A 26231-nucleotide genomic window follows, 5' to 3' on the forward strand; every position below is an offset into this window, starting at 1 on the left:
GTTAATCATCATGGCTAAGTGCCAGAAGAGTTCTCAGCTCAGACAAGCATCTAAACAGAAGCTCTAGCCCGCAATCTGAAGAATTCCCACACACCCCCCCACACACTGAATACGCAAGTCTGCAGGGAGAAATCTTGTGGTCTGTGCAGTAGGCACTGCAGGGCACTGTGAAGACGACCACTCATTGGGATAGAACTCCAAAAGCAGTGTGCACTGTAAGTTAATAAATTAGAACTCCATTTACAATAGTTGACCCAGCACGTGTCCATTGCTAGCTGGCCTCCTGCCGAGAAAGATCATTTCATAAAGTTTTATTTTTTCATATATACGTGCTTTTTCTAAGAGCCTACATCTAATGTCAAAATATTCTGAAGCAGCTGCTAAGCAGTAGGTTCAATAAATCTCTAATTTAAAGGGAGGGTAGAACTTTCTCTGTATTCAGTGTAAGTAAACAATTTTCCAATTCCAATTCAATTGGAAAATACAATTTTCCAATTCTGCACAGAAAATGACTTTTCCCTGCTTCCATGGACCAAGTAGACAATTGATAAACACACAACTTACAGCCACTTTGTGTCTTAGCAAGAGCCGAGATTTAAACTCCAGTGCACGGAATGCACACGTGCTCTCATTCTGCCCCTGGAAGACAGGAAAGGTACACCGCTCTGAGTGCGCTGTTCATCCCCAGAAACGTGTTTACACAGAGAATGGTACGAAATGACAGAGGTCACTCAGCCGTTTGGCCTCTTCCTTTCTTTGGTAATGGGAGGCAGCAGGAGCCCAGGTTCTCACGAGCAGCTGCAGCAGCAGCGGGGCAATCCTCACTGGGGCTGGACAGACTAGAAGCAGATGTGGCACCAGCCCCCCCACGCAGTCCTGCGAGCTGGTCTCAGCGCATGTGCAGTGGGGGTTTCCTGAGCTAAGACGGCGGTGAGTCAAAACAAATAGGCATCTTTATTTCAACACATTAAACAAAAGTGCAGGACTTGACAGGGTAGCTGAGAGTCACGGTCACTCACTTGAAAATGTGGCTTTTTGAAGGTGAATTCAAACATCTGGAAATACTTTTAAAAATAAATCACTTCTGAACTGAAGCACTAAACGGCAATTTTTTGGCAAGTGGTGCATCAGGGTTACTGAGAAATGAACTCCTGGCAAACGACGAGCTTAATGCTCCCCTCATGAGATCAGCACATAATTCACTATATTCTTAGAATGATTTTGCTTGAACTGTTTCAAGAGTTCTGCCTGGCAGGAAATGAGTTTAGGGTGAAGTGGAGACACAGGCCCTGCAGCTTCTCAGAGCAGACATGTCAATTGGTACTCATATGTGTATCTGCGTGGAGTCATGAAGCTTTACAGGAAATTGTTTTCACATACATGGTTACGAACCTTATTCCCACAGTCCCACAGTGTCCAAATCTGTGAAAAACCATATCTGATGAGAGTAGAGAAACTCTACAAAGAGAAACAGGAAAACACTGAAATGGAATTAAACACAAACTTTTTTTATCTGAAAGAAAACAGAATAATTGTGTCAAGACCTCACAGGATGGAAACCTCCTCTTTGCAGTAAAAACAAAAAAAACAAAAAAAAAACCTTCCTGTTTCGAACCTTCATTATGCTTCTTGTACTTCATTACGTTTCTGTATATATAGTCAATTCTGCAGTCATAATAGAAGGCACAATTTCTGCGTGTGTGTACAAAGAGGAAAAAACAATGAGAAATCATAAACATAATTATAATTACACTAACAGTGATAAAAATGAAATATATTAACCTCAGTATACCAGTGAAAAGGTACGAATGAACAAATGAACCAGGGCCCTGTAAGAGGTACTGAAACACATTTTATTAAGTTTGTTTGTCTTTCATTTTGTGTATATATATTATTTTATTAATAGCTCTTTAGAAGACCTGAGGGAACCCTTTAGACTAACGTGTATTCTGGGACTTCCTCTGATCAACAAGAATTATAGGCGTTTTCCTGTCTGTGTAGGAGCGTTCCTCCAGGGATTCATGCTGTTGTTTTGGTAGCCTCACTTTGAATTGGTAAGAAAATATTTAAGATGGATAAGAACTCATTTTTTTAGGAAGAAGGAAACATTTCCCCAAACTTGGAAATAGCCATTGGGCATGTGTAAGGAAGTGAAATAATCTTTTACCACATGTGTATACCTGTAAGAGACAAAAATCACAGTCTGTTCTTAGCAAAAGGCAGCAGGTGGGACCCCTCCATCACCTCTGAAGAAACATCTCACGCTCCAAATCATGTGTCCTCCGTGGTACCATATTCAACAGTAAGAATATTAATTGGTATCAACCATAGACATGGTAATCTAACTTTAGAGAACACTGTATACTAATTTGTATCCTTAAGAACATCTTTATTCTAAAATTCAGATATTATAGCAAGGATGTGAATAGGTTTGCTCCTCAGAATGGCTGGAATGTGAGATTTCACCCGTAAGTTCAGAGAATATTTGTCAAGCGGTGATTTTACTCCACGAAGTTTCCTCATCTACCCCTGGCCTTTCAGCAAAGACCACTAAAACTGAGTCAAAAATCTATTTTAAGACATAAGAGAAAAAATGAGTTTGATATAGTCTCTTTCATTAAAATCTGAGTGTGTTATCTAATTTTATGGCTCTCAAACTTCAGTGTGCATCAGAATTACCTGGAAGGTTTGGTAAAACACAGGTTGCTGGGCCCCCTCAATGAGTAGAAGTTTTGATTCAGTGGCTATGGAGTGGAGCCCCCAAATCTGCATTTCTAACAAATTCCCAGGGCATCCTGAAGGGGCTTATCTGGGGACCAGGCTGTGAGAACCACTGAGCTAACTTAATCGTTTTTTTTAGCCTCTCTGGAAGGTAATGGAATAGTAAGTACATATCAGTGATCACAATGTTGTCTGTTTCATTTGGGTTGACTGATTTCTTCTCTGTCGAGTTAACAGCTAATTCCTTGAAAATCTTCATCCATAGAAATATTAACTAGCACGTATCGAATGCTGAAACAAAGGGTATCAAAGTTGCTCGAATTGAGTATTAAATTTAGCCAAGGCAAAAGAGACACCACAATACATTTATAATGCTCATTGCAAGGTTAAAAACATCCTGAAGGGGAAAAAGCATTTTCCTGGCCATATTCTTTAGAAAACCACTGCCATATAAATTTCGTGTTCAACAAATATTTGAGTGCCTATTTTTTCTTTTTTTTTTTTTTTGAGTGCCTATTTGTACCAAGTGCTGTTGTGGGTGAAGAAGGCCCAGGTCAACGTACAAAACAGGTGAAACTCCAGTCCTCTTGGATTTTTGTAAAGGGCGAGAGATGACAAACAAACAATAAAATATAAAGAATGTCAGATGAGGATTAGTGCCATGGAGAAAAGTCACAAGAGAAGCAAAGGCACAGGTGAGGGTATTAGTTTCCAGGATGGTCGACACGTTGTCAGCAAGGAGGTGACATTTGAACAAGATCGTGAGGATTTGAGGGAGTGAAGCAAGTCACATCTAGAGGAACGGCATTTAGGACAGAGGAAGCAGCAACTGCAGACGCTTGAGGTAAGTACTGCAACACGAGGTATTTTCACTTGATGACCTTCCACACTAGGTACATGGCAAATCCTTACAGGGAGTGAAGAGTAAAACTCCCTATAAGGATCTGAATGGTACCGAGGTCACAGGAGTGAGGTGGCTGGAAGAGCCAGACAGAGAAGGGAGACAAGTGAGCACAGTGAGCGATACTGAGCTAGTCCCTGGGGCTCGGTCCCGCTGGTGACCCATCCGCACAGAGCCTGTCTCCCTAGACCAGGGCTGGGCCTTCGCCCCCTGACCCCTGTCCCCAGGGGTTGGGGACCCTCCATGTCTGGGTTCTGTGAACAGACCTCCTCAGCTTCAGAGAGACACTGGTGTCAACAGGAGGTGGGACCATGACGCAGGTGTCCACCTCCAAAGGGAAGAGTCATTTGGAATTTCTGGTCCTTGAGATTTTCAACAAACAAACAAATAACAGACAACGTGAATGCATAGTTGACGGTGTATTAGGACAATTCAGGAACATGGACGATCAGCCAATTACAGCTAAGTCAAAGGGTCATAAGGACACTCACAGGCAAGGCCATTTTAACTTTACACAAAGAAATTTGGAGTTTGTTTAAAAACCAAGAATGCTTTCTTGAAGTCAAACTTCTATGTTGCTGAACGTAGAGGAAACAATTTCACTTGAGAAGTTTTCCAAGAATCTCAGTAGGCTGTCAGTGTTGGATAGCATTATATTTTCTCCAACATCTCAGTACAAGACCCTTAAAAAAATATACCTATTGGATTCTGTTTGTTAGTATTTTGTTGAGGATTTTTGCAACTATGTTCATCAGTGATATTGGCCTGTAGTTTTCTTTCTTTCTGACATCTTTGTCTGGTTTTGGTATCAGGGTGATGGTGGCCTTGTAGAATGAGTCTGGGAGTGTTCCTTCCTCTGCTATATTTTAGAAGAGTTTGAGAAGGATAGGTGTTAGCTCTTCTCTAAATGTTTGATAGAATTCGCCTGTGAAGCCATTTGGTCCTGGGCTTTTGTTGGAAGATTTTTAATCACAGTTTCAATTTCAGTGCTTGTGATTGGTCTGTTCATATTTTCTATTTCTTCCTGGTTCAGTCTCGGCAGGTTGTGAATTTCTAAGAATTTGTCCATTTCTTCCAGGTTGTCCATTTTATTGGCATAGAGTTGCTTGTAGTAATCTCTCATGATCTTTTGCATTTCTGCAGTGTCAGTTGTTACTTCTCCTTTTTCATTTCTAATTCTATTGATTTGAGTCTTCTCCCTTTTTTTCTTGATGAGTCTGGCTAATGGTTTATCAATTTTGTTTATCTTCTCAAAGAACCAGCTTTTAGTTTTATTGATCTTTGCTATCATTTCCTTCATTTCTTTTTCATTTATTTCTGATCTGATCTTTATGATTTCTTTCCTTCTGCTAACTTTGGGTTTTTTTTGTTCTTCTTTCCCTAACTGCTTTAGGTGCAAGGTTAGGTTGTTTATTCGAGATGTTTCCTATTTCTTAAGGTAGGATTGTATTGCTATAAACTTCCCTCTTAGAACTGCTTTTGCTGCATCCCATAGGTTTTGGATTGTCGTGTCTCCATATTCATTTGTTTCTAGGAATTTTTTTATTTCCTCTTTGATTTCTTCAGTGATCACTTCATTATTAAGTAGTGTATTGTTTAGCCTCCATGTGTTTGCATTTTTTACAGAGCTTTTCCAGTAATTGATATCCAGTCTCATAGCATTAAGATCATACACCATGATCAAGTGGGGTTTATTCCAGGAATGCAAGGATTCTTCAATATACGCAAATCAATCAATGTGATACACCATAATAACAAATTGAAGGAGAAAACCCATATGATCATCTCAATAGATGCAGAGAAAGCTTTCGAAAAAATTCAACACCCATTTATGATAAAAACCCTCCAGAAAGTAGGCATAGAGGGAACTTTCCTCAACATCATAAAGGCCATATATGACAAACCCACAGCCAACATCATCCTCAATGGTGAAAAATTGAAAGTATTTCCACTAAGATCAGGAACAAGACAAGGTTGCCCACTCTCACCACTCTTATTCAACATAGTTTTGGAAGTTTTAGCCACAGCAATCATAGAAGAAAAAGAAATAAAAGGAATCCAAATCAGAAAAGAAGAAGTAAAGCTGTCACTGTTTGCAGATGACATGAAACTATACACAGAGAATCCCAAAGATGCTACCAGAAAACTACTAGATCTAATCAATGAATTTGGTAAAGTAGCAGGATACAAAATTAATGCACAGAAATCTCTGGCATTCCTATATACTAATGATGAAAAATCTGAAAGTGAAATTAAGAAAACACTCCCATTTACCATTGCAACAAAAAGAATAAAATATCTAGGAATAATCCTATCTAAGGAGACAAAAGACCTGTATGCAGAAAATTATAAGACACTGATGAAAGAAATTAAAGATGATACAAATAGATGGAGAGATACACCATGTTCTTGGATTGGAAGAATCAACATTGTGAAAATGACTCTACTACCCAAAGCAATCTACAGATTCAATGCAATCCCTATCAAACTACCACTGGCAGTTTTCACAGAACTAGAACAAAAAATTTCACAATTTGTATGGAAACACAAAAGACCCCGAATAGCCAAAGCAATCTTGAGAACGAGAAATGGAGCTGGAGGAATCAGGCTCCCTGACTTCAGACTATACTACAAAGCTACAGTAATCAAGACAGCATGGTACTGGCACAAAAACAGAAATATAGATCAATGGAACAGGATAGAAAGCCCAGAGATAAACCCACGCACAAATGGTCACCTTATCTTTGATAAAGGAGGCAAGAATATATAGTGGAGAAAAGACAGCCTCTTCAATAAGTGTTGTTGGGAAAACTGGACAGGTACATGTAAAAGTATGAGTTAGAACACTCCCTAACACCATACACAAAAATAAGCTCAAAATGGATTAAAGATCTAAATGTAAGGCCAGAAACTATCAAACTCTTAGAGGAAAACATAGGCAGAACACTCTATGACATAAATCACAGCAAGATCTTTTTTGACCCACCTCCTAGAGAAATGGAAATAAAAACAAAAATGAACAAATGGGACCTAATGAAACTTAAAAGCTTTTGCACAGCAAAGGAAACCGTAAAAAAGATCAAAAGACAACCCTCGGAATGGGAGAAAATATTTGCAAATGAAGCAACTGACAAAGGATTAATCTCCAAAATTTACAAGCAGCTGATGCATCTCAATAACAAAAAAACAACCAACTCAATCCAAAAATGGGCAGAAGATCTAAATAGACATTTCTCCAAAGAAGATACACAGATTGCCAACAAACACATGAAAGAATGCTCAACATCATTAATCATTAGATAAATGCAAATCAAAACTACAATGAGGTATCTCCTCATACCGGTCAGAATGGTCATCATCAAAAAATCTAGAAACAATAAATGCTGGAGAGGGTGTGGAGAAAAGCGAACACTCTTGCACTGCTGGTGGGAATATAAATTGATACAGCCACTATGGAGAACTGTATGGAGGTTCCTTAAAAAACTACAAATAGAACTACCATATGACCCAGCAATCCCACTACTGGGCATATACCCTGAGAAAACCATAATTCAAAAAGAGTCATGTACCAAAATATTCATTGCAGCTCTATTTACAATAGCCAGGAGATGGAAGCAACCTAAGTGTCCAAAATTGGATGAATGGATAAAGAAGATGTGGCACATATATACAATGGAGTATTACTCAGCCATAAGAAGAAACGAAATTGAGTTATTTGTAGTGAGGTGGATGGACCTAGAGACTGTCATACAGAGTGAAGTGAGTCAGAAAGAGAAAGACAAATACCATATGCTAACACATATATATGGAATCTAAGAAAAAAAAAAAAGACGGGAATAAAGACACAGACCTACTAGAGAATGAACTTGAGGATATGGGGAGACGGAAGTGTAAGCTGTGACAAAGTGAGAAAGTGGCATGGACATATATACACTATCAATCAAACGTGAAATAGATAGCTAGTGGGAAGCAGCCACATAGCACAGGGAGATCAGCTCGGTGCTTTGTGACCACTTAGAGGGGTGGGATGGGGAGGGTGGGAGGGAGGGAGACGCAAGAGGGAAGAGATATGGGAACATATGTATATGTATAACTGATTCACTTTGTTATAAAGCAGAAACTAACACACCATTGTAAAGCAGTTATACTCCAATAGAGATGTTAAAAAAAAAAACAACAAACCTAAAGTAGTGGTCTGTGCCGCCGTGTTGGACGAGTTAGCTGCTATTTTAGGTTAGGAGATCCGACCCCGGGGCTCTGTCCTCACCCCTCTTCTGGTCTCTGTCTATAGTCACATGGTTGGTGATGTCTCTCCTGTGGAGCCACATGACTACCTATTTGACAGCTCCATGTGGGCGTCTAATGATCAGTGTCTCCAAAACTGAGACTCTGAACACCCCTCCCCAAGCCCACCCCACCCCCAGCCTTCCCAGTCTCGGATGCTGGCAAGCCCATCCGTTGCATGGTCCGGGGACCCCTCTCGTTCTGTCACAGCCCACATCCAACCCACCAGCAAGGCCTGCTGGCCCTGCTTCCAATAACCCAGAATCTGCTCCCTTCTCAACACCCCTACAACTGCCAGGCCTACCCACAATGTTCAAAGAGAGGCTCACAAACATATTTCTCAATATTTTAAAGGTATAAAGCAAACCATTAAACTTAAGAAGGCTTCTTTCTTGAGAAATACATCTTCCAAAGGATGTGGAGGCCCAGAGTTTATAGAAGTCCGAGACTCCTTGGATCTCTGTGATAGAATGCCATCAGCTGAGGGTGGCAGCGGTAGCCCCAGCCCTGACCAGCTCCCCTCCCCACCCTGGCCCCGTGTGCACACGCATGCACACATGCGGACACAGGTGGACATACACAGGCTCCACCCCCACGCGGTCCCAACAGCTGCCCTGGCCACTAGCAGGCTCCCGGCGTGCACACCGCCTGCATGCTCTTCCTGTGTTATGGTTGCTATGGAAAAGTTTGTTTCTTTCATCTTATTTCACGTGTTCGGTTTGCTATACTTTATTGCTCTTTTCCTCCTCTTTTTAATCTTTGAATAGATCAAAAGTTCTCTGCTATCCCTGAAAGTTATACATTCTTCTCTTATTCTTCTTACATTTACATCTGACTTTTTCAGAGTTTCGCTTATGCTTTTATTACCCTATCACTGTTTCAAGGTTATGATTATGTCTTTTCTCGGGATAACTGAAGAACTTCAGCATTCTCTCATGTGGTGGGTAAGAATCCAGGGACTTGGGTTTGGGGTGATAGATTTGTGCTTCTAGTCTTTGGAATGTGTGCATGTGTGTGTACCAAGTATTCTACACTGGGGGGTGTGAGCACCCCAAGTTCCATGCCAGCCTATAAGCCCACGGAAGATTTTGTCAGTGCATAGGATGGGGTGCTGTCCAGCTTTGCCTGGGCACCAGCTCTCTGTACCCAGGGAGCAGCTCCTGCAAGAGGCCTGCTGCAGGTGGAGTGAGGGTCTGTAGGGGACACGGAAAAAACTCAAGTCCACTCCCTGCAGGACCTCTGCCTCTTCTACTCAGGGACCCCTTCTCTTCCCAAATTGGGATCCAACCACTTCTAGTTCCCACCTTATTTTATTGGCTTATTTTAGGAGAAGAGCAATGCTCTGAATTTATGAAGTGTTGTCTCTCTCCTGGGATCTGCAGAGTTGGGTTGTAGGGAAAGAGGTGGCTATATTACTTTCATATCTCTCCCACATGAACGCTTTATAAAACAAATGTACGTGACCCACAGGGTACTGGGGATGAAAGCATTAAGTAGCAATACCTTCAAACTACTCTGTCAGTGAGGGAGAATTTAATGTCGCTATCCAAGAGGTATTACGACAATCTTGTCCTGAGAAATCTATTTCAAAATCAGACTTACTCAAAAGACATTAAAACGCCCACCCCCGCACCCCGTCAGTTTGATGGAGAAGATGCAGGAAGGGGCGCCCTTAGATGACAGACTGGACCTCAGCACAGCAAAACACAGATCCACTCGACCAGCAAATACGTGGACTCATTTTGCGGGAACACAACGCCTTCCTGGAGGTATTATTGATAAGGGTACTGCTAAGGGCTACCCTAAATGGATGTCTGGGGAAGTATGTAGATATGCAAAGACTAAGGACTTTCTACAGATACTTCCCTTTCACTTTTCCCCACTAAGTCAAGAGTTAAAACAAGCAAACCTCCCAGGTCATACATCTGTCTGGACGGGCAAGATCCTCCCTCCTCTTGGAATCCTAACTTGGGAGGTCCAAGGAGCCCATCTTCAAGAAGGTTGTCTTCACAAAGCCATTCAGCCCGGGTGTGTCATGCACCCTAATGCAGGGCCCAGCAGCGAGCATTTTGATTAAAGTGCAGAATTCCATGCAGCATTGGAAGGAATGGTGTTGAGATGAACAAAGTAGCTCGTTACTGTGGGCGCTGGAGGAAGGCGTGGACTCGTCTCTGCCGATTATAAGAGTGCAGAAAATAATCCAGGAAACGTAAAGTCTGTTGCATAAATGAGAAAGCCTGTTTTTGTTGCGATTTGCTGTCATATTCAGATCACAGAGAGGAGTTTGTCGGAAGCGCTCCCAGCTGAGACTAGTTTGTCTCAGGAGTGACCGTGTGCGTTGGGAGACCCTCAGCTGGACACTGTGAGTGGGCATCTCGGGTGGGACACCACACACAGGGTCATGGAGCCCAGTCACACTGGCTCCCAAGCACCAACTGGTAAATACACAGGAATTCTGTGACTGGGTTGTTAAACTGTTTGTAGCTTGACATTGGCCATGATTGGAATAGTTACACCACAGAAATCAGCAAATGCTACAAATCAGAGCTTCTTTTTTTTTTTTACTCCCGAAAGCCCATGTTTTCACGTGAACCAATATCTTAGCAATAATGCCACGACATTTCTCCCTTAGAAAGAAATGAGCTGCAATGAATTTAAGTGAACAATAAGAAAAGTTTACATATGGAAAGACAGCTTGCCTTTCGTCCTGCTGCTTCAAGAACTAAAAGTACACAGTTTAATATATTTTGTACTTACTGTACAAGATTAGATTCATTGACATATTGTAGTGAATTCTACTAATTCCACATTACTAAAGTCCACGATGTTTTATTATGAAACAGATCTACCCATTATCATATTTTAAATAGCATATTTTCATTTGATGATTCTCAACCACTTATTTAAAAAATGTTCATTTATACTACAGCAACAAACTCCAGGAGAAGAAATGTAAAAGTTAGAGCATTATTATGGGATGACCATATTTTTCAGGGGAGGTAAACGAAAGGGAATAAATACATCAAACTCATCACCTTCAGTTTATTCACCACACAATAAAATGCCATGAGAAATTTGGAAAGGTGCCTGGTAATGTTTTCAAGTCTACAGATGTGAGGATTCAGATCTTATATTGAACTGAATTATGAAATTGGATTATAATTGGATTATGAAAGATCCTGCATACTTTTATAGATTATTTCAAAATTATGGCAATAATTTTCAGCATAAATATTAACCAGCCAACGTTTGGTTTCCTACTATTTCAGAAAAACTTTCCACGAAACCTAATGTGTTTTCAAAGTCCATCCAGTGGAGAAGGAGCAGAAAGGCAGCAGACCCGAGAGCTGCTGATCTGAGTTAGCAGAGAAAGTTAGAAAGGCCTCCAGCAGCCTTGCAGGAAGTGCTCGTCGGCCTCCTAGCAGCTCAGACTCAGCGAGGGGCAGGAGGCACCAACCCAATAGAGCATAAGGACAGGCTAGTAATTAGGGAAAGAACAAGGGATAGGGAAAGAACAAGGGAGTAACTCCCCAGTTAGCAGTTTCCCAGCTGAGATGTGAGTCAGTGAAAGACAGAAACCCGCTCCTCTGACTCATCTACAGCATTTTAAGGCCACAGCACTCACGCTACTGAACGCAAGTTGGATTTAGCATGGAGAGTAAATTGGGACACAAAAGCACATATAGGAGTTTTTCCCACTTATCATTTCACAAATTATCCTGGTCAGATAGACCTGGGCATCAAAAAGCCTACACTCAGAAGAAAGGTGCAGTCAAAATCACAAGGGAGTGAATAAAATAGATTTACTGACTTCGTAACATCAGGAATGGTCCTAGACCCAGATAAAGATGTAGAATAATTATCTGAGCAAGAAAGCTGCACACCTTAGACTGAGTGAAGGGCATCAGGACTCCAGTTACAATCCCAGGGCAGCTGCAAGAATTAGGTTAAGTGTTCAAGTAATTTTATTCCTGGCATAAATTTTTACATACCGAGTAATGTCTGAAAGAACATTCCAAATTTATTCTAGAAAAAAAAAGAAGTTTTGTTTAGGTGCAAGGAAAGTTGCAGTAAGGGACTGGAGAAAAAAGAGCAAACACAAATGTAAAAGAGATGTTCAGAAAAGCCTTCACACTTGCACCTTATCCTGTGTGGACTGTCAGCTGAAGGTTACTGTGTTCTGTCTGCTGATGAGGAAACTTAGTCTGATCTCAACAGTTTTCTAATTCATATAAACTATTCCCAGTGTGCTAAGGCCACAGCACCCTATGATGGAGGCAAGTGATAGAGTTTATATTTAGTGCCAGACCTGCTGTGGGTTTTCTCTCTCTGCTTTTTACATTTTCTGGGATATTTTAAAGGTAAGTTAGAAAGAACAAATAACATGCTGTTTCCTGCTCCAGATTACTCGCATGAAGTCCACTACAAATTTTATTTCTTAAGAAATAATACCTGATTCAAAAGGGCTTGGAAGTGTATTTATATTCTGCACACAGTGTGACAGAGCAAGTAACACTGAAGTTGAGTCACAGTTTCAAGTGAGAAACTCTTAAGTCACACCACCCTAAGCTTCAAATGGTGTTAGGTTTACATACAGGAAGTTGAAGGGAGAATGGGGTTTTGCAGACGTTTTTTGATCATTTCTGTTCCAAGAGGAAACATATTTTTCTATGTCCTGATTGCAAACAACTGGGCTGAAAACTCAAAATGTACCATCCTTGTCTGTCCTAGAGATAAGATATCACCTGAGATGACGAGAAAGTGTTAATATTTCATCAACTCAACAACCTACTGTGGAGCATCTGTTTTGTGACTGTCACCCTGCCAGGTGCTAGAGTTACATAAAGAAAAGAAACATATTTACTCCTCCCAGGGACTCAGAGACTGCTGAAGAGACATCTGAAATAATTATTACAATATAGTCTGTGTTATTCCGGTACAGCCTGGAGAGTGCAATGCTCAAGGTGTGCACATAATGATGAGGTGTGTGTGTACTTACTTGACGTACCTTTTGCTCAACTGCAGAGAAGTCTAGGAGCCAAGGAATTAGACAAGAATAAAATCAATGATTTGATTACACTTAACTGTGTCGATTCGGAGGGAAAATAATAGGAGAGGTTTTTAAAATTTCATAAGTCCGTATACAAAAAGCATCCTGGGAATATAGAGGGAACCCCACGTGGTCTACAGAAGTTCTGGGGAGAATGTTCTGGAGAAATGATATTTCCATTAAGACTTAAAGTGGGAGTTTGTCAGAGAACTGAGGGGGAAAATGGTCACAGGGGCAAGATAAAAAAAATGTAAAGTTGTTTGAAATGGTCTGGCAAGTTGGGGATGACAAGCAGTTCTGCTGCTAGATCACAAAATGCAAGGCCTTGCCCAACAGCAGATGGCAGCCTCTGAATGAGACAGGACCTGGAAGCCAACCAGGCCAGGGACCAATCCCACCTATGAGCCCATCCACAGTAGTCAGCCCAGCCACAACAGAAGGGCCAACCCAACCCACATAGGGTTGCAACTGTAGAGCAAATAGCTCTGGTGACCAGAGGTGAGTGTGCTGCTGGGCCCCACAGGACATCTCCTATATAAGACCACTTCTCCAAGGTCAGAAAACATAACTGACCTACACAATGTAAACTAATAAACACAGAGAATTAATCAAAATGAGGCTACAAAGGAATATGTTCCAAATGAAGGAACAAGATAAAACCCCAGAAGAGCTAAGTGAAATGGAGATAAACAGTCTACCCTCAAAAAAGTTCAAGGTAATGACCATGAAGATGTTCAATGAACTTGGGAGAAGAATGGATAAACGCAGTGAGAAGTTTACCAATGAGTTAGAAAATATAAAGAAGAGCCAAACTGAGTGAAAGATACAATTACTGAAATAGAAAATATGCTAGAAGGAATTAACAGTAGATTAGATGATACAGAGAAACAGATGAGCAAACTGGAAGACAGAGTAGTGGAAATCACACAAGCCACACAGGAAAAAGAAAAAAGGATTAAAAAAAAAACTAAGGACAGATTAAGAGACTTCTGGGACAACATCCAGCATACTAACATTCACATTATAGGGGTCCCAGAAGGAGAAGAGAGAGAGAAAGGGGCAGAGAGCATATTTTAAGACCTAATAGCTGAAAATGTCCCTAAACTGGGAAAGAAAACAGACATCCAGGTTCAGAAAGCACAGAGAGTCCCAAACAGGATCAATCCAAAGAGCACCACCCAAGACATATTGTAATTAAAATGACAAAAATTAAAGATAGAGAGAAAATATTAAAAGCAACAAAGGAAAAGTGACTAGTTACATGCAAGGGAACTCCCATAAGACTGTCAGCTGGCTTTTCAGCAGAAACTTTGTAGGTCAGAAAGGAGTAGCATGATATATTTAAGTGATGAAAGGAAAAAACTTACAACTGAGAATACTCTACCCAGCAAGGTTATCATTCAGATTTGAAGGAGAGATAAAGAGTTTTACAGACAAGCAAAAGGTAAAAGAAACTGGCTTTACAAGAAATGTTAAAGGAACTTCTCTAAGTGAAAAAGACAAGACCACAACTAAAATATGAACATTATAAGGGGAAAAATCTCATTGGTAAAGGCAAATATATGGTAAAGGTAGTAGATCAAACACTTATAAAGCTAGTAGGAAGGTTAAAAAAAAGTAGTAAAATCATCAATATCCACAATACAAAACAAAATAACACAACACAAAACAGAATAACACAAAACAAAAATATGTAAATATGATGTCCAAAACATTATTTTGGGTGGGGAATAAAGATGTAGGGTAGTTAAAATGCATTTGAAATTAAGAGATCAGCACTTAAAATAACTATATATATATATATATATATATATATATATATATTTACAGATTGTTATACATAAACCTCCTGGCAACTACAAACCAAAAATCTGTAATAGATACACACACAAAAAAGAGAAAAGGATCCAAACATAACACTAAAGATAGTTATCAAATCACAAGGGAAGAGAGCAAAAGAAGAAAGGAGCAGTGACAAAAAAAAGGCTATAAAAACAACCCCAAAATAACTTTAAAAAATGGCAATTGGGCTTCCCTGGTGGTGCAGTGGTTGAGAGTCCGCCTGCCGATGCAGGGGACACCGTTTCGTGCCCCAGTCCGGCAAGATCCCACATGCCGCAGAGCGGCTGGGCCCGTGAGCCATGGCCACTGAGCCTGCACATCCGGAGGTTGTGCTCCACAGTGGGAGAGGCCACAGAAGTGAGAGGCCCACATACCACACACACACACACACACACACACACACACACACACACAAATGGCAATAAGTACATACCCATTAATAATTACTTTAAATATAGACAAACTAAATGCTTCAATCAAAAGACACAGACTGGCTGAATGGATACAAAAACAAGACCCATATATATGCTGCCTACAAGGGATTCACTTCACATCTAAAGACACACACAGACTGAAAGTGAGGGGATGGAAAAAGTTATTTCATGCAAATGGAAATAAAAAAAAGCTGTAGTGGCAATACTTATATCAGACAAAATAGACTTTAAAATAAAGACTGTTACAGGAGACAAAGAAGGACATTACACAATGATTGAGGGATCAATCCAAAAAGAATATATAACAATTGTGTGTATATATATATATATATATATATATATATATATATATATATACACACACCCCCAACATAAAAGCGCTTAAATACTAACACAAAGAAAGAAATTGACAGTAACCCAATAATAGTAAGGGGACTTTAACACCTCAATTAAATCAATGGACAGATGGTCCAGATAGAATATCAGTAAGGAAACAGTGGCTTAAAAGGACACATTAGATCAGATGGACTTCATAAATACATATAGAACATTACATCCCAAAGCAGCAGAATACACATTCTTTTCAAGTGCACATGGAATATTCTCCAGGACAGATCACATACTAGGTTGCAAAACAAGTCTCAAATTTAAGAAGACTGAACTCATATCAAGCATCTTTTCTGACCACAATGCTATGAGACTGGAAATCAACTATAAGAAAAAACCTGCAAAAAAACCCCACCCCAAACAAACAAACAAACAAAAAACTCATGGAGCATAAATGAGATGCTACTAAACAGTCAATACATCACTGAAGATCAAAGAGGAAATTAAAAAACACCTATAGACAAATAAAAATGAAAACACAACTATCCAAAATCTACGGTATGCAGTAAAATTATTTCTAAAATGAACATTTATAGTGACACAGGACTACCTCAGGAAACAAGAAAAATGTCAAATAAACAACTTAGCCTTACACCTAAAGGAACTAGAAAGAGAAGAACAAACAAAAAACAAAAGTTAGTAGAAGAAGAAACAAAGATCAGAGCAGAAATAAATGAAATACAGACTAAAGCAAAATAGAAAAGATCAATGAAATTAAGAGCTAGTTCTTTGAAAAGATAAACGAAATTGATAAACCTTAGTTAGACTCCTCAAGAAAAAAAGAGAGAGGTTCCAAATCAATAAAATCAGAAATGAAAAGGGAGAAGGTACAACAAACACCACAGAAATACAAAAGGATCAGAGAAGATTACTATGAACAACTGTATGCCAATAAAATGGACAATCTAGAAGAACTGAACAAATTCCTAGAAATATACAATATCCCAAGACTGAATCAGGAATAAATAAAAAATATGACCAGTAAAGAAACTGAATCAGCAATTAAAAATTCCCAAGAAACAAAAGTCCAGGACCAGACAGCTTCACAGATGAATTCTACCAAATATTTAAAGAATTAATGCCTATCCTTCTCAAACTATCCCACCAAATTGAAGACGTCTGTACTCATTCTAGGAGGTCAGCATCACCCTGATACCATAACCAGACAAAGACACTACAATAAAAGAAAATTACAGTCCAGTATCACTGATGAACATAGATACAAAAATCCTCAACAAAATATTAGCAAACCGAATTCAACAATACTGTAAAAGGGTCATACACCATGATTAAGTGTGATTTATCCTATGGATGCAAGGAAGTTTCAATATTCACAAATCAGTGTGATACACCATAGTAACAAATGAAAGAATAAAAATCATATGATCATCTCAATAGATGAAGAAAAAGCTTTTGACAAAATTCAACATGCATTTATGATAAAAGCTCTCAACAAAGTGGGTATAGAAGGAACATACCTCAACATAATAAAGGCCAAATATGACACACCTACAGTCAACACCATACTCAATGGTGGAAAGCTGAAAGCATTTCCTCTAAGGTCAGGAACAAAACAAGGATGCTTCCTCTGGCCACCTTTATTCAACATAGTATTGGTAGTCCTAGACACAGCAGTCAGACAAGAAAAAGAAAGGAATCCAAATTGGAAAGGAAGAAGTAAAACTGTCACTATTTGCAGATGACGTGATAATATACATGGAAAATCCTAAAGACATCACCCCAGAACTATTAGAAATACAACTGCATCTAAAAGAATAAAATACCTAGGAATACATCTAATTAAGTAGGTAAGAAACCTGTATTCAGAAAACCATAAGATGCTGAAAGATGCTGAAAGAAACTAAAGACAACACAAACAAGTAACTTTCTACTTGTCACGGATTGGAAGAATTAATATTGTTAAAATGACCATATTACCTAAGGCAAACTATAGATTCAATGCTATCCCTATCAAAACACCAATGGCTATCACTATCACTATCACTATCACTATCACTATCACTATCAAAACACCAATGGCATTTTTCACAGAACTAGAACAAATAATTTTAAAATTTGTATGAAAACACAGAAGACTTTGAATAGCTAAAACAATCTTTTTTTTTTTTTTCTTTTTGCGGTACGTGGGTCTCTCACTGTTGTGGCCTCTCCCATTGCGGAGCACAGGCTCCGGACGTGCAGGCTTAGCGGCCATGGCTCACAGGCCCAGCCACTCCATGTCATGTGGGATCTTCCCGGACTGGGGCACGAACCCATGTCCACTGCATTGGCAGGCAGACTCTCTACCACTGTGCCACCAGGGGAGCCCCAAAACAATCTTGAGAAAGAAGAACAAAGCTGGAAGTGCCATGCTTCCTGATTTCAAACTATACTACAAAGCTATAGTAATCAAAACAGTATGATTCTGGCACAAAAAAACCAGACAAATAGATCAGTGGAACAGAACAGAGAGTACAGAAATGAACCCACACTTTTATGGCCAATTAATCTATGACAAAGGAGGCATGAATACACAACGCAGAAAAGAAAGTCTCTTTGATAAATGATGTTGGAAAAACTGGACAGCTACATGCAAAAGAATCAAACTGGACTGCTTACTCACACTGCACACAAAAATAAACTCAAAATATATTAAAGACTTAAATGGAAGGCCTGAAACCATAAAACTCCCAGAAGAAAGCATAGGCAGTATACTCTTTGATGTCAGTCTTAGCAATATGTTTTTGGAATATCTCCCCTCAGGCAAACAAAAACAAAAAGAAACAAGACTACGTCAAACTAAAAAGCTTTTTCACAGAGAAGGAAACTGTCAACAAAAGGAGGCCACTACTGAATGGCAGGATGACATATCTGTTAAGGGAGTAACATCAAAAATATGCAAAGAACTCATACAACTCACCTTCAGAAAAAAAATAAAAAACCTGATTAATAAATGGGCAGAGGACCTGAATGGACATTCACCCAAACAAGATATACAGATGGCCAACAGACACAAAGAAAGATGTACAACATCACTAATCATTAGAGAAATGAAAATCAAAACCACAATGAGGTATTACCTCATACCTCAGAATGGTTATTATCAAAAAGACAACAAATAAAAAGTGTTGGCAAGGATGGGGAAAAAAGGGAACTCTCATGCACTGTTGGTGGGAATGTAAATTGGTGCAGCCACTATGGAGAACAGTATGGAGCTTCCTCAAAAAATTAAAAATAAAGCTAACATACAATCTACCAATTCCACTTCTGGGTATTTTTCCAAAGAAAAGGAAACACTAACTGGAAAATATATATGCACCCCTATGTTCATTGCAGCATTACTCACAAAGTACAGAAGTAACCTAAGTGCCCATCAATAGAAGAATGGATAAAGAAGATGTGATGTGTATATATATATATATATATATGTATATGTATATGTGTATATATATACATATATATAGGTATATATATAATGGACTATTATTCAGCCATAAAAAAGAATGAAATCTTGCCATTTACAACAACATGGATGAACCTACAGGGTATTATACTAAGTGAAATAATAAGTCAGAGAAAGACAAATACATATGGTTGCACTTATATGTGGAATCTAAAAAACAAAACAAATGAACAAACATAAAACAGAAAGTCATCAATACAAAAAAAACAGGTGGTTTCTAGAGGGGAGGGAAGTAGCTAAGGGCAGAGCCTTTATTGTAGGGACTTTATTATCTGATCTTAAAGAAAATGTGAAAATATGCACAGATGTAGATATACAAAGTTAGGGGACAGACATTTGAAAGTAATCATGCCTCTTGTTCTCAACTTCCTTTAAGAGGTAGGATGGAAAGTAACCTGCTAAAGTTGATAAGGGCTGTTGAGAAGGAGACTTAAGGAGAATAAATGCAAAGGAAAAGTTCCTGAAGGAAATTAAGTGTTACTCCAGTGAACACGTGACTCATAAGAAAGCAAAACAGCCTTACTGCTGATATGGAGAAAGTTTTAGTGGTCTGGATATAAGAAAAAAACCAGCCACAACATTCCCTTAATCCAAAGGCTAATCCAGAGCAAGGCCCCAACTCTCTCTTTGATTCTATGAAGGCTGAGCGAGGTGAGGAAGCTGCAGAAGAAAAGAAGAAAAGTCGGAAGCTAGCAGAGTTTGGTTCATGAAGTTTAAGGAGAGAAGCCAACTCCATAACATGAAAGTGCAAGATGAAGCAGCAAGTGCTGATGTAGAAGCTGCAGCAGGTAATCCAGAAGATCTAGCTCAGATAATTCATGAAGGTGGCTACACGAAACAACAGATTTCCACTGTAGACAAACAGCCTCATATTGAAAGCAGATGCCATCTAGGATGTTCATAGCTAGAGAGGAGAAGTCAATGCCTGGCTTCAAAGGACAGGCCAACTGTCTTGTTAGGGGCTAATGCAGTTGGTGACTTTAAGTTGAAGCCAATGATCCTTTACCATTCCTAAAATCCTAGGGCCCTTAAGGATTATGTACTCTGCCTGTGCTCTATAAATGGAACAACAAAGCCTGGATGACAGCACACCTGTTTACAACAAGGTTTACTGAATATTTTAAACCCACTGTTGAGACCTACTGCTCAGAAAAAAAGATTCTTTTCAAAATATTGCTGCATTGACAATGCACCTGGTCACCCAAGAGCTCTGATGGAAATGTATAATGAGATTAATTTTGTTTTCATGCCTGCTAACACAACATCCATTCTGTAGCCTATGGATCAAGGATTAATTTTGACCTTCAAGTCTTATTAGTTAAGAAATGCACTTTGTTAGGCTATAGCTGCCATAGACAGTGAATCTTCTGATGGACCTGGACAAAGTCAACTGAAAACGTCTGGAAAGGATTTACCATTCTAGAGGCCATGAAGAATATTAGTGATTCATGAGAAGAGGTCAAAATATCAACATTAACAGGAGTTTGGAATAAGTTGATTCCAACCCTCATGGATGATTTTGAGGGGCTGAAGACCTCAGTGGAGGAAGTAACTGCAGATGTGGTGGCAACAGCAAGAGGAATAGAATTAGAAGTGGAGCCTGAAGGAATGGTGACTGAATTGCTGCCATCTCATGATAAAACATTAATGGATGAGGAGTTGCTTCTTATGTACGAACAAAGAGAGTGGTTTCTTGAGATGGAATCTACTGGTGAAATGCTGTGAAGATTGTTGAAATGACAACAAAGGATTTAGAATATTGCATAAACTTAGTTGATAAATCAGTGGCAGGGTTTGAGAGAATTGGCTCCAATTTTGAAAGAAGTTCTACTTTCAATAAAATGCTCTCAAACAGCACTGAATGCTACAGAGAAATTATTCATGAAAGGAAGAGTCAATCGACGCAGCAAACTTCATTGTTGTCTTGTTTTAAGAAATGGCCACGGCCACCCCAGCCTTCAGCACCCACCACCCTGATCAGTCAGCAGCCACCAACACCAAGGCAAGACCCTCCACCAGCACGAAGATTATGCCTCACCGAAGGCTCAGATGATGGTTAGCATTTTTAAGCAATAAAGTATTTTTTAAGTTATGTTCGTTGTTTTTTTTAAGCACAATGCTATTTCACACTTAATAGACTTCAGTATAGCATTAAAATAACTTTAATATACACTAGGACTTGCCTTATTGCAATACTCACTCTACTGCAGTGGTCTGGAACCGAACTCACAATATCTCTGAGGTATGTCTGTACTCAGTCGCTCAGATTTGGAATAGAGAGGACAGATTTGAGCATGGATACATGACTAAATTCTACCAGGCAGGTGTTGAGTGAAGACAGGAGTGGGAACCAAGTGTGCTGTTGGATCTAGTGTGAATGAAGGAGGAGGGGGCAGGCCAGGCCTATGAGCCTTGGGAAACAGAGATTTAAGATATCTCTAGGAAGCTGAAGCCCTGGAAACTGAAGGAATAAAACCTAGTATTTCAGAGGTTGACTAGTTCATAGTGATAAGTTACAGTGTGTGGCCATGAAAGTAAAGAAAAAGGGGATAGTGGTTATTGGAGTTGAGAATTATTCAACAGAAAACGCTTATTTTCTTCCCTCTCCTGCTCACATGAGAAGGGACAGAACCCCTCCTTCATCCCCTGGTAGTGAACAGGAGTAGGGTGAACATTTTGGTCCCTTTCCCTTTTCCTTACTCACTGCTCTCTTTGGGAGGAGGAATCTTATTTGATCACTGAGCTCAGTGGAAGCTAGGTTCACTGGTCTATATTTCCAGGGGCCGCCTTGCTGTCTTGTGATGTGGGTGACACTGGCCCATGTTCTCTGCTTCGTGCTCCCTCGTGCTAGGTGACAGCGCCTGCACTTGGGTGAATAGTCAAGACTGTGCTCATGCCAAGGTCTGCACTTGTGGGGGAAGACAGAAGCCACAATTTAACCTCAGTTCCAAACTGCACTCTCCCCCTCCCACACCCCAAGCCTTAGTCATAACAGAACAAACATATCTTGACTCCTTATTGTTTAGAAACTCCTGCTGGGAAGGGAATGAATGACTTATGTTCCTTACGTTTTAGTAAGGAGGTCAAGGCATTTTGAGGCTCGGATCTGGATAGGTTATCCATCTGAGTGGTGGTGGGTACTGATAACCCAGAGTGATGGCAGGACTTTGGGAGGAAAAAAAAAAAACTTGGAGCCAGATACCAGATTTTCTATAAATGCAGCAGAATTACTAGACATCTGATAAATGGTAGAAATGAGGTGGGGCAAATATGTTGGTTATGAGGGGCAAGACCCTCAAAGGAGCAAAAGTATCTATGAGAATGGGCAGTAAATGACCTTAAGGTGACACTGGGGATGAAAAGGAATGTTGGTCTCACCTTTTGGCTCTGAGTGTGGGAGGATGAGCAGCCTCTATTCGAGTTGGCTGCTAGGGACTCTTCATCCTCAGGAGAGAGGTGGGTTTCAGGGAAGGCCAGAGGGTGTCACTTCTGCAAAGAGTTTCATGATGCAGAAGAGTTTGTTTACCACATTTGTGGTTCTAGAGGGAAGAGTGAAAAATTCAGAATTATAAATTCTTACCATTTTTATATCCTTGAGAGCAGAGGGTGTGAATTTTTATTGTATTCCCACTGCTGAATAGAGTACCAGACATACAGTAGGCACTAGTGAATATTTGCAGGATGAATGAATGAATGAGTGAGCCTACGAATGAAGAGCGATAAGGCGATCAGACTACAAATAGAGGAGGTGACAACAGGTTTACACTAAGAAAGGAGACCCAAGACATGTGACACTAAAGACACTAAGAAATGTGAAGCACGGTCGGGATTAATTTGGCTCAATGTATTAAGCACAATTGAATTAGAACTGCCTTGGTGTGAGTAAGGAGAGGCCCATGGAAAGTGACTTTCTCTGCAGGTGCTGAGCACAGGCTCAGCTCTGGGGTGGCTGAAGGTTCCAAGCTCCCTTGAAAGTAAGAGGAATCCCAGGGCTCCAGCCTCTGTTCTAGCAGTCACACTGGGGAAGGGCTGGCCAGTAAATAAAGGCCTAAAGCAAAGGTGAATCAGAGACCGTATCCCAGACAAAGGGAGGCTGTGTATGCAGCAATGTAGAGCATCAAGCCCAGAGAAGTTGAAACAGGAATTTTAAGTAAAGGAAGGCAAAACTGGAATCAGTGGTTTGAGGAGCCAGGAGAGTTTCCCTTGACCAGCACCCCTTTTTTACAGGTCAAGAGGAAGTGGGACTGCTGGTCTTCAGATCACTGCTTTCCCAGTAGACTGAGTCCTGGTCAGGCATTTCATTGTTAGGGTCCATAACCCCCAGAATACAATACAGTACTCCCCACTCCACTGACACTACAGTAAGGATGTGTTGCAGGAAAGGAGGAGGGTTACTAAAGTTAGACAAGCCCCCAGATGTGAGAGTCTCATTACCTGAAGAGCCCCCAGGAGTTGCCCAGCTGATGTGAGAGGTGGTATGTCAATGCCTGGAGAAGAGCCAGAAGGCATGTCTAGGTCCAGAGGCCAGTCAGCACGATGCCTGTGCTGTTCCTTTCCAGGTGGGTCGTACGAGGGAAGCCATACTCAGTGGACTGGTGTGAGTGGTGCTAGAGCGTGGGGCTTTTGTTTGAGCAGGAGAGTGGGAGCCAGAGCTGGAAGGAATGGAGCGTTCCAGGTAGAAGGATTGGAGAGCTGTGTTTGAGTTATGATGTGGTAAGAGAGATGGAGAAATGGCAGCACAGGGGCTCTTTAGGTGACCGAGTGGTAAATCCCACTGGATTTGGGGCAAGAGACACTAAGTGACCTTGAAGAGAAGGAAAACGAATGTACGATTAGGAAATAGGTATCCAGGGGCAGAAGGTCTTGTTGGCACGTGGTTCAGAAAAGACTGAAGAAGTGGATAAGAAGTAGGAGAAATAGCTCAGTAGGCCAAGCACTCGCCTTGGGAAAGGATTCTACCACTGTTGCTATCAGAAAGAGGCGTGGTTATACAAGGTGAGTGGACAGAAGATAAAATGAGAATAGCTATTTCACAGGAAGCTGTAGAAAATCCAGGCCAAAAGCTGGTCCCTTGAAATTAATCAAGGGGTTCTAAATTAAAATTTTGCCTTGGAATAATGGAAAACAACATACGGAAGCAAAATTGTTTGAAAAAAATGGGTGTAAAAACAGAAAATAAGACTGAACGTTATGATCCATCTTCAACCACTTGAATGTTTTTGGTCAATGGTGTTTATGTATGAGGTGGAACCAGGCAGAGGCATGACAGAATGTGTTAGGATTAGAATCCTCTTGCCTCCATAGCGATATACTTTTTAATGGGCTGAGTTATTGAAAATATTTCCTTCCTTCTTATTTGAATTCCACCTCTCAACTTAGGCAGTTTTTCCATAGTTGATTCATAGCTAAAAACTTTTTTTTTTTCATTTTCATCAAGAATTTTATTGAACAAGTTATTTTACCCTTTTGTTCCACTACCTTCTGCCATTTTTTCAGGCAACTTCATAATTCCATCTTCCCAAAACTTTTTACCTTTTTTGAGCAAAGAACTGGTCTAGGTCATAGCTAAAAACTTTTATCTATGATTGTTTCTTCTTTTATTTGGGGTTATCTTCCATGTACTAAGTTGCCTGATACACAAACAACAATTCCATTCTATTTGGCCACCAAAAATGTTCTGAAAAAGTGGTGAATCTGCGCAACCAGACAGAACCTAATTAAGAATATAAAATGTCTTCTAGCCACTTATCCTATAAAATTGTGATGTAATTCAAGCCATTTCTTGTTTTATGAGCTATGGTTATACAACATGTAACAGTCTACCCCTCCTACGAGAGAAATTCAAGATCACTTCCTTGAGGTCAGCGACTCCTCTTGCTTTTTGGTTCTTAAATTGAAGGCTGAGTAAAGTTCAGAGCTGCCGTCATAAGGGAAGAAAGTAAGCCAAGTTCAGAGTTCAGTGACTGAGGAAATAGTCCAGATCCTACCGAGTTCAGATTCCTTTCCACAGCCTTCCAACCTAAAGTGCTGACTTTTGCCCTTGTATGTGAGAAAAAGGCCTGGGCTTGGGAAACCTCCTCCTCTGGAAACATCCCCCCAACACCTTGTGCTAAGTCAGGAATTCATCGAAGGGTAGACATTTCATAAATGCGAATGCCTTGCCAGTAAGTCTAAACCTGCAGTTACCACCTCAACGTGAACAAATCGATTAGAAGTATGAGCGTTCTTTCTTCCTAACAACTGCTTGAGATCCATGGGCTCAGGGAAAGGAGACCCAAGCAGAGCAGTAACCATCCTGCGTGGCTGAGAGGAGGCTTCCGTCATGGAGGGCAGCACCCACTCCTGGGGCGGGGGGCGAAGAGGAAGTGATGGGGAAGCAGGACAGGGGCGCAGGATGCTGGGGAGGAGGTGCCGCACACATGCTTTCCTGTAATTTGCAATCCTGCTCCGAGGGCCCCGTTGGCCACATGTCATAGTACAGGTGTGACTTAATATGGGAATTTGTCATTTTTCTATTGGTGTAGTCCTACAATCCATTGTTTTTAAAAAAGTGATTTTGGACCTATGTGAGAACAAAGCTGAATTATCGGGAGCTAAAATCGCATTGAACACTTTGGTGTGCAGTGGCCTCAGAGGCCTGTGTGCCTGCCTTGCGAAGTGTTCTCGAGCCCCCCCTCCATGAACCCCTGACTTTACATGGGACAAGGCACGCTGCACATCCACCTTCTTCCCGCTGGCAAGAGGACCCTGGGCAAAAATTCAAAATACTGGAATATTTTCTCAGTACTTCTATACTCCTCATGCTTCCCTCCCTTGCCACTCAGGCAAGCTAGGCAGCTTTTGGTCTGGTAGCTTCTTGCGTCTTGACCCGATTTCAGTGGTTAGCATCTACCCGGGTCGGGGCAGAAACATACCTCGCCTTGGTACCATGATGTCCGCCCACCCAGAGCTCCGTTCCTTCCATTAGCGGCTTTCTAATTGGCTAGTCCCTGAAGTCTGGTGCTTGCTGTTGCCACTCGTGGTAAGGACATGTGGGCTGGATGAGGTAAACTCTCCACTGTAGGTAAGCTACATTTGCAGAGCCTTTTCTGTCAAATATCTCCCTCACTCTTTCATTCACTCATTTTGAAAACTTTAATTGAACACCAG

General features: G+C 40.5%; 1 long non-coding RNA gene across 3 annotated transcripts in view; it reads right to left on the minus strand.

Annotated features, from left to right (window-relative positions):
* LOC115860979 (uncharacterized) overlaps positions 1-26231 on the minus strand; it is a 138643-nt gene that overhangs the window by 68100 nt on the left and 44312 nt on the right. For 2 of the 3 annotated variants that reach the window (XR_004042634.3, XR_009565177.2), the window contains exon 4: positions 565-639. The exons of the other annotated variant lie outside the window; for it this stretch is intronic. This is a non-coding gene — a long non-coding RNA (uncharacterized lncRNA). The remainder of the gene's footprint in view (positions 1-564; positions 640-26231) is intronic. 3 annotated transcript variants of the gene reach the window in all.

The sequence above is a fragment of the Globicephala melas genome, chromosome 9 (genome assembly GCF_963455315.2).
Source record: "Globicephala melas chromosome 9, mGloMel1.2, whole genome shotgun sequence".
Taxonomy (NCBI): domain Eukaryota; kingdom Metazoa; phylum Chordata; class Mammalia; order Artiodactyla; family Delphinidae; genus Globicephala; species Globicephala melas.